Below are 8,857 nucleotides of genomic sequence, written 5' to 3'. Positions count from 1 at the left end.
AATCTGCCCAGTGCAGGAAAATTCCCACTGGTTTCCTGTAGATAAAGGCTGCATGCTCTCATGGAGAGCTGGACTTTAGAACAGCAGTGCAGTTGCTGGGTGTGGTGGCGCACACCTTCAATCCCAGCACTCAGGAGGCAGAGGCAGGCAGATTTCTGAGTTCGAGGCCAGCCTTGTCTACAAAGTGAGTTCCGGGACAGCCAGGGCTATACAGAGAAACCCTGTCTCAAAAAACAAAACAAAACAAAACAAAACAAAACAAAACAAAACAAAACAAAACAAAACAAAACAAAAGAACAGCAGTGCAGTAGTCAAGGTAGGGAAACTGCTCAGAAGTCATGGAGTACAGAGACACTTGGCACTGACATGCACTCATGAGCATTGTTCTGATGAAGTTGACTTGCAACATGCAGAAAGAGAGGTCCTATGAGACCCAAAGACTCAAGAGTCCCTCCATGGTATCTCATTGATGCTTTGTATGAAGTTGGGTATGGGTTCATTTATGATTTCCATTGCACAAGTGGACAGGATTCGAAACTTGGGGCTTGAATTGTAACTGAGCCCGAGGTGTACTTACACCATAAGCATCTGTGGTACTGCTAACATGGTGAAATAGTGGCAATAGTAATTCTTTTGCCAGAAGTACAAGTTCGAAAATTAGAAGTTTTTCTAACTGCTGAACTTCTACCCTAAGCCACCTGTGACTGATGATTCGGTTATCTGCTTAGGTGTACCTATGATGATGTGGCTGGGGAAGGTCACCTCACAGTTTTTGAGCTTGTCTTTTCATGAATCACGTGTGACTAATTCTGTTTACTTTTGAGATTGATGGGAGAACTGAATGTCACAGCTCACATGAACACATCTAACACTGCCTTGGTAACTAAATGGAGAGAAAAGGCAGACACAATGGAGAGGTACATGTGTGGAAAGCCTGTGCTGGCCTTACTATGTTGTGTGTATTGTCTTTTTTTTTTCATAGTTAAAGCACTGACTGTAAGCCAGACACTGCCCTAAGAGCTTTGAATTTCTTCACCTGATCCTGATTGGGCTATGTATCAAGCATAACTCATCCTTTTTCGTACAAGGAAGATGCTGGGATCTCTGTTTCACATTCACATCCCATCTTCCTGCTTCCACATATCCCTGTCACCCCACAGTTCCACCCTTCCTGGTTGATTATGCACTGGAAGGCTGCATGAAGCATTCTTTGCCAGAGTCACAGCTCACTGTATGGTCAGTGTCCAGGAAAGGATGTGGCTGTGTGTTACCAGCAGGCAACCATGCCTCCCCACCTAGTTCTATCTGCAGCCACTTTTCCAGTCCCAGTTTATGAAGACGCATGGGCTTCATTAGTCTGAGCCCACACTCTAATTCATCATCATCCACACACCTTTCAGAAAACCCCATGTGTTCTGAGAAGAGTGGACATGGTGTCAGGCAGCGCTGTTCTGATTAGAAACAACAAGCGAGACTTAGAATCGATCCGGGCATTGGAGTCTGACTCCTTGCAGAAGTTTCCCAGGCAGTGACTCTGAGGGTGGGATGACCAGGTTGTAATGATGATGGATGATCCAGCCCTTGACTCCGAGCTTGAGGGCGGGGAGTTGGATCAAGGTCTAGAGATCTAGTGAGATGCTGCCTGAATCTCTTTTCTCCAACCCTACCTGGTGTCCCCACAAAGGATCCCTCAAAGAGTGGAAGGGGCAGCTTTAACTCTGGGTGACAAGGATAAGCTGGAGGGCTTGCACTGATAAATGACAGTCACCTGTCTATCTGCAGCTGGAAGTGTGGTGGTCCAACATAGATGGTTATGGGCTAGCTCATCAGCAAAGGACTCCTGTTTAAGAGAAGTTTAAGCTTTGACAAAGCAGCCGATGAGGCCCAGATGAGGGTGAGGGAACAGTTTCCCTCCATTGTCTACACAGACTAACATTAGGACTCCTCTTAGGTGAGTGCACCCTGCCCTTCTCCAGAAACATAGGACATATGATGACCATTCCAACTCTCACCTGCTTCAACTGTTGAAACAGATCTACAGTTAACTAGTTATCTGGTTGAGGCCACTGAAACACAGATCAATTACATCTCAACAGTGACAACTGACAGGACTCAAGCCCAGTCACCCACCCAGAAACTCAATCTCTCCAGTTCCTGGAATCTCCGAGGCATAGTGTTATATGATATCTGCAGATGGAGCAGGCCATCTACCGTGACTCCAGTTACTCCATGATTGTAACATGAACCCTTCCTCTGTCTACTTGTCTCTTTAGACTATGACCTTCTTTGAGGAAGAAATCATATCTGGGGCTCTTTCCAAGCATTTAGCTCAAATCCTCTCTAAGACTGAAATCTCCTGGTGTTAATTGTAGGGTGGGGGAGGTAAGTGCTCAGCATTTCTTATTAGACTGTAGAGCTATGTCTGTCCATGAGACCGATGGATACATGGATATAAGGATAGACAGACGAATAGAACAATATTTATTTGGGAATTGGCTCACCTAAGTACAAAGGCTAATAAGACCCCAATAGCATGCCATCAACAAGGTAAAGAGCCAAAGAGCCTGATAGCAGAGTGCAATTTAAAGCCAATGTTCTCAGAGTTGAGGAAGTTGATAACACAACTTTTAGTCCAAGGAGGAAGGCCAAAGGACCCAATAGTAACTGTGAGAAGTTTCTGAGCCCAAAGATGGAGACCTGACAGCACACTAGTGCTGTCACCCAACAGTACTAGTGTGTGCATTCTGGAACAAAGAAATGAAGGAGCAGAGATTATACTTTTCCTTTTTCTTTTGGTTCCTTCTGGGATCTCAGCGTACTGGTTGGTGTCCAGCCACATTGCAGATAGATCATTCCCGTCCACCGCCAAGTCTTATCCCATGCCACTCTAGAAACATCCCCATAGAAAACTACAAATGATGTTTTGCCATTCACAAAAATATGCCTTTATCCAGTTACCTATAATGAACTATTTTGCATGACACCAACAGGAAATAATGTTGACAGAATTCTCAGTAATTAAAGGTAAATTAGAAGTTTCTTCAAGTCATCTGAAGAGGTGAGTTTACTCCTGACCACAGAGACTTGGCTCAGTGGATATGCAGAACTTGGTGCTGGTCACACAACCATTCCATGTCCACTGCAACTTGCCCAGCACACGGATCACCCTGAACTCTGCTCAGTAATCACTCTGATATTCCATTGATCAGGTTGGATGCTATGGAATCACAAAACTGTTGTTTCAGGTCAATTTTTTTTTTTTTTACTTAATGACAGTCTTAAAGTATAAGACTATCAACACTCATGGTCTCATTAGAGTATGTATTTGTGATTATTGTATTTTATCATTATTTGTTGTTAATGTTTCATTGTGTCTAATTTACAAGTGAAACTTCACCATAGTTGTGTGCACATATGAGTAAATATCTTGCAGTCATTCATCCCTTCATGGCAGGGATCTACTCTGAGAAACACATTAGTAGAGGATGTTGGCACTGTGAACATCATAGGATATTTATACAGACTAAGATAGCTACAGAGATCAAAAGATGGCCTAGTCGGCCATCACTGGAAAGAGAGGCCCATTGGACACACAAACTTTATATGCCCCAGTACAGGGAAATGCCAGGGCCCCCCCAAAAAATGGGAATGGGTGGGTAGGGAAATGGGGGAGAGGGGGGAGGGTATGGGGGACTTTTGGGATAGCATTGGAAATGTAATTGAGGAAAATACGTAATAAAATATATTTTAAAAAAGATAGCTACAGAGTTACTAGGTGATACAATGGGACTATTGTTGTATATATGGCTCATCATTGGCCAAAGTGAGGCCATGCAAAACAGGACTCTGTAAAAAGGATTCACTAGTATCTGACTTTTCAGGCATTCTTTAGAGGTCATGGGATAAGTTTCCCATCCATCGGGTGGGATTCTACTTTTATGTTTTATGATAAAATTTGCTGATGTTTTCTAGAAGACACAGAGTGAATAGGCAAATGTACATGTCATGTATGATGTGGTTTCTTGGTCCTTTTGAGGTTCTTCTTCCCACAATGTGCTTTAGATATAGAAATATGCATGTCTACAGTTCTATAAGCACTGAAATCTTTGCACTTCTTTGCCCTTGATTGGACTCTTCCCTGCCTAACTGTTCTTTCTCACAGCCTTTCCCACCTCTTCAACTACTTGAATGTCAGTCACTCTTGTCACCTGGGCAATCTCAAACCCTGGAGCCCCTTGCTTGTCCTTGCCTGTCATCTGTTGTGGATTGCCTTCTCTCTCTTTCACAGGATTCTAAACTACTAAAAGACCAGGAGCCTTGTCCTCTGAGTCACCCAGCTTCTCTATGCTTCAAACAGTATGGCTGAACATAGGCATAAAAATAATGGTTCTCCACCTAGATCTGAGCACTCATATCTATCCTTTCTGCCAATATTTAAGTAAGATCTTCACAAAGATCTCCGTATACATTTTATAAGTTAAAAATATGCTTACCAGCAGGATAATGCAGACCTGTGAATAGCATTCAAAGAAAACAATAGAAGTCTAGGACAGTCATGTTTCACAATTGCACAGCATGTAGGAAGTAGAAATAGTCTGGCCTTTAGTCAGGAAGATCCACATGTGTGTCCAAAAAGTGGGAACTCCAGTTCACTGAGGACAGAATAGTATGACTCTTTGCTAACTGCAAGAAATGTGGTAATATTTTGCCTTAGTAACTCATGACAAGATGGAAATGATTTAAATCTTTGAGAATTTTAGAACATCAGCTCAGAGGAAACTGAGTTGTTCTCATATTTTTTTTTTTTGAGTATTACTTCCTTTTCAATCTCATAAAAATCTAATGTTAGCTTTCGTGCCCCTGACTATACCATATAGTTGAATTCCTCTTCATCCTGCCCAATGTAACTGTTATGTGTATGTTTAAGAAAGGTTGGTAATGGGACTGTTTATATGCCCTTGTTAATGACTTTTTATATATCCATTTTCTGGGTGGACGTGCTTCCCACTGATCTTGGTTCAAGTGCTTTCAGTGTTCCTCCTTCTGAACGATCAGCCTTCTGTAAGCTCTGCTTTTCTGCTTGGAAAGCTGTAAGCAGTCAGAGGAGCAACCTCTATATAAGACTATGGTTTGAGCCTAGATAAAGGTCATGTAGCATTCTGGGCATTCCACAAAGTAAGGGTTGGGACTCTACACCATGTGCTTCTGTGTGCTCTCTTCTTAAGGAGGGGGATGAAGGAGATTCTTTGTAAATGGCATGTTTTCCTAGGGAGGAGGATGCTGCTAGATCTTTGCCAGTATTTTTTGTAATTCATTCTTCCTAACAGTGTCTGATTTGACATTCCTCTGAGATGATGTATTTAACCACCATGCATCATTTTTCCCTCTGCACAAAATTTACTGGGTTCTTACTATGTGAATGAGCCATAATGTATTTATCTAAAAAAAAAACAGAAGTAGGTAGTTCTGAATTCTAGAGTTTCCATGAAGATCTATCTTGGGAGCTGGGGACAGTCACTGTGGAAATAAATGTCCCTTATAGTTGTAGGCCTTTGAGTACTTGGTGCCCAGGTAATGGTGTTTGGGTAAGTTAAGAGCTATGGTACAGGCCTTGCTAAAGGAAATATATCATTGGGGTGGGATTTCAGAGTTTTAAAAAAGCCTCACCTATTTCCACGTCACTCTCTGCTTTGCCCTCAGGTTCTTTCTCCTGCTTCTATACCTGCCACTTGCTGCCATGCCTCTACTTTGCCATCATAAACTCTTATCCTCCTGGAGCCATGAACTGAAGGAAACTCTCTCCTCCTTAAGTTGACTTCATCCTGGTGCTTATCATAACAACAGAAAAGTAACAAACTCAAGTGTCCTTACGTTTGGCATCTGTCTCACCAGATGCATGCTGGACACATTTCCTGCCCAAGTAGGGTGGATATGGGTATTCCAAAAAGTTAAGAGGTCTGCTTGATTCTCCACTGGCATGAGAAGACCATCAATAGACATGTGTCCTGTCCCTTTATGTCACTCCCTTCCTCAAGACCTGCTAGTAGAAACCCAATATCCATGACAATATCAGGCCCTTTGAAGCTCATGAACTCTACTCCTTTCTGTCTTTCTTTATTCTGAAAATGATTGTTCATATGTGTATATAAAATAAATGCCCCTTGACTAATGCACACACACACACATATGAATGTATGTGTATGTATGTATGCGTGTGTGTGTTCAGATATTTATTTGAAGTAAAAATGTCGGTATCTTTTAAAGTGTTATGTCTATCTATTCTTTGAAACTTTCATATTATGTATGCAGTTTTTCTGTGTATATCCACCTGTTATTCCTCTCCTCCAACTCCTCTCCCTAAGTCACCCCCATCTCATCTCATTCTCAACTTCATATCCTCTTGTTACAATTATTTATTTATTTGCTTACTAGTTTTATTCATTTGCATTTGGTAATTCTTCCTTTTTCCACTCAAGGAGTGGTCTTCTTAGTTTTTTGACCCTCTGAATCCAAGTAATGGTCCCTGGGGCCAATCACTGGGGTCTGAGGGACTTTCCAGTGGCTGTGCTACTAAAGAAAAGGGGTTCTTCTTCCTTCCAGAGCCATCGGCTGCCAATAGTGATTCCCCTGATTGTGATGCAGCCTTGGGATCCTCTCCTTGCATGCTGAATCTTTAACTGTCTTGACCTTATACAAGTCTCCTGTAGATAACCACTGTGCATGTGTACAGTAGCCATGCCATATCCAGAAGACAGCAATGAACAGGATCTCTTGTCATCCTCTGGTTCTTACATTCTGTCTGCCTCATCTTTCAACATCTTCTCTGATTCTTTACTGTTGGTGTTCAGGGCTTTGATATAGATGTTCTACCTATGGCTGAGCACGGACAATTGCTTATTCTCAGCACTTTGGATAGTGATATGTCTCTGCATTAACAAGTGTCTACTGCAGTAAGAAATATATATGTATAATATTTAAAAGGAATATAAATGGAGTTATCATGTAATAGGAGAACAATGTTTCCCTAGACACTATTGACTATCAAATAAAAAATCCAGTTATGACTAAGAGAGGCTCCGTAGATCTCCCTGAATATTATAGTCTATTGCTATTTCTATTGACTATCCTCCAGAATTTTATGGTAAGACCCTATTGCTGAAGAAAACGTGTCTGAGTCATAGGATATGAAGAAATCAAGCTGGTACTAATTTGTAAAGTAGAAGGTACTTCTCCAAAGAATACCATGGGCAATTGCTCACTCATGGTAATCATCCCTCTGCCTCATCCTTCCCCATATCATCCTCTCCCATTCACCTCCATTACACTTAAGGAGTTTTGTACTGATCTTCACTATCTCTCTAAGAGTGCCTCTATGTCTTCCACACAAGTATGCTAAGCAGTCCCTTAAGACCTGTGTAAGTTGTTCTCATGGAAACAAAATTTAGAGTCAGGGTAGTCCCTACACAATCCTGTTTATCTTAGCATTGGCTTTAGTACTAGTGTCACTAATGTACTAGTGGCAGAGGTGAATAGGGAAACATGCATCATATCCTATCAGTATCAGAAAAGGACACATCAGCAGAAATGAAACCTGAACATTTGGAAATTTATTTATTAAATTTTTCTTTTGCTTTGCTCTGGTTTTAATTTCCAAACTCCCTTTGAAATTCCAGTCCAAATGTTAGTTGTATCATACAATACGAAAGTAAATAAGGGAGGAAAGTCAATATCCAATCAGAGTTTTGAAGGGACATGGTGCTTTATTTTAAAAATAAATGAGAAAGGCATAAGTAGAGAAAAGAAACAGAAAAACAGGATGGAGCATTAAGTTTGAGTACTGAGCAAATGTTAATAATGAATAAAGAAAATTGCTAGTATCGATTTATTTCTTATGTTGGAGAATCAGATATAAGACTAACTCAACTTAAAATTTTCATGTTGAGCTAACTCAAAATAGTGGATATATAAGTTTAACCCTGTTAATACTGGAATTTTCATATTATACACACTAATATATATGAATTTGTGTGATAACTTGATTAATGTCTATTTTCTCTGCTGATCTGAAAATTCCAAGGAAAAAAGAAAGACACCTGTCTTCTCTTTCTTGAAGACAGCAGGATATTTACTAAGTTGTAAAAACCAACCAACCAACCAACCAACCAAAAACAATAATAAAAACACAAAAAACCCTTGTAAAAACATGTCATTGAAAGAATATAGAAGGACCAGAAGTGGAGTTATAGGTCACTGGGGCTGTGAGTAGGGAGTTGACTCTCTTACAAGGTCAGGACTGGTCAAGACTCCAACACAAACGTGGCAACACTGAACAAATCAATGTGAGGCAGAATGAGGTCCTTGTTACCAGCATCTCATGAAGACCTGAGAATTTGCAGGTGCTACAAGGTACTTTTTTTTGGAAAAAAAGAGATGTGAGCCTCTAATAGTTTATTAGTGATTGCTCTGGAGTTCATGTGTATGGTGTTAAGTATAGGTAGAAGGATTCAGTCATTGAGGAAGTAGTCGTATTGAGCCTTGCCCTAGTCTACCTTGGGTTCTGAAGTCCAATGAGTACGTTAGGGTTGTTCAGATGTGAATCAAAGGAGATATGCTTTTGTATTTTTATCATTGACTTACTACTGGATATGGGATAGCCAAGGAGATACCTTGAGCTTGGACAAAGTAGCTTCCTTTAACCAAGGCAATTTCACAAGAGGATTGTCTGAGGGTTTTTATTGCTGTGAAGAGACACTATGACCATGGCAGCTTGTATAAAGGAAAACATTTCATTGGCACTGTCTTGTAGTTCAGGGGTTTAGTCCATTGTCATCATGGAGGGAAGGGTAGTAGTGTGCAG

The sequence above is a fragment of the Mus caroli genome, unplaced genomic scaffold (genome assembly GCF_978045245.1).
Source record: "Mus caroli unplaced genomic scaffold, Mus_caroli_1 scaffold_16, whole genome shotgun sequence".
In the NCBI taxonomy this organism is placed as follows: Eukaryota; Metazoa; Chordata; class Mammalia; order Rodentia; family Muridae; genus Mus; species Mus caroli.
Note: the sequence above shows the minus strand (reverse complement) of the source record.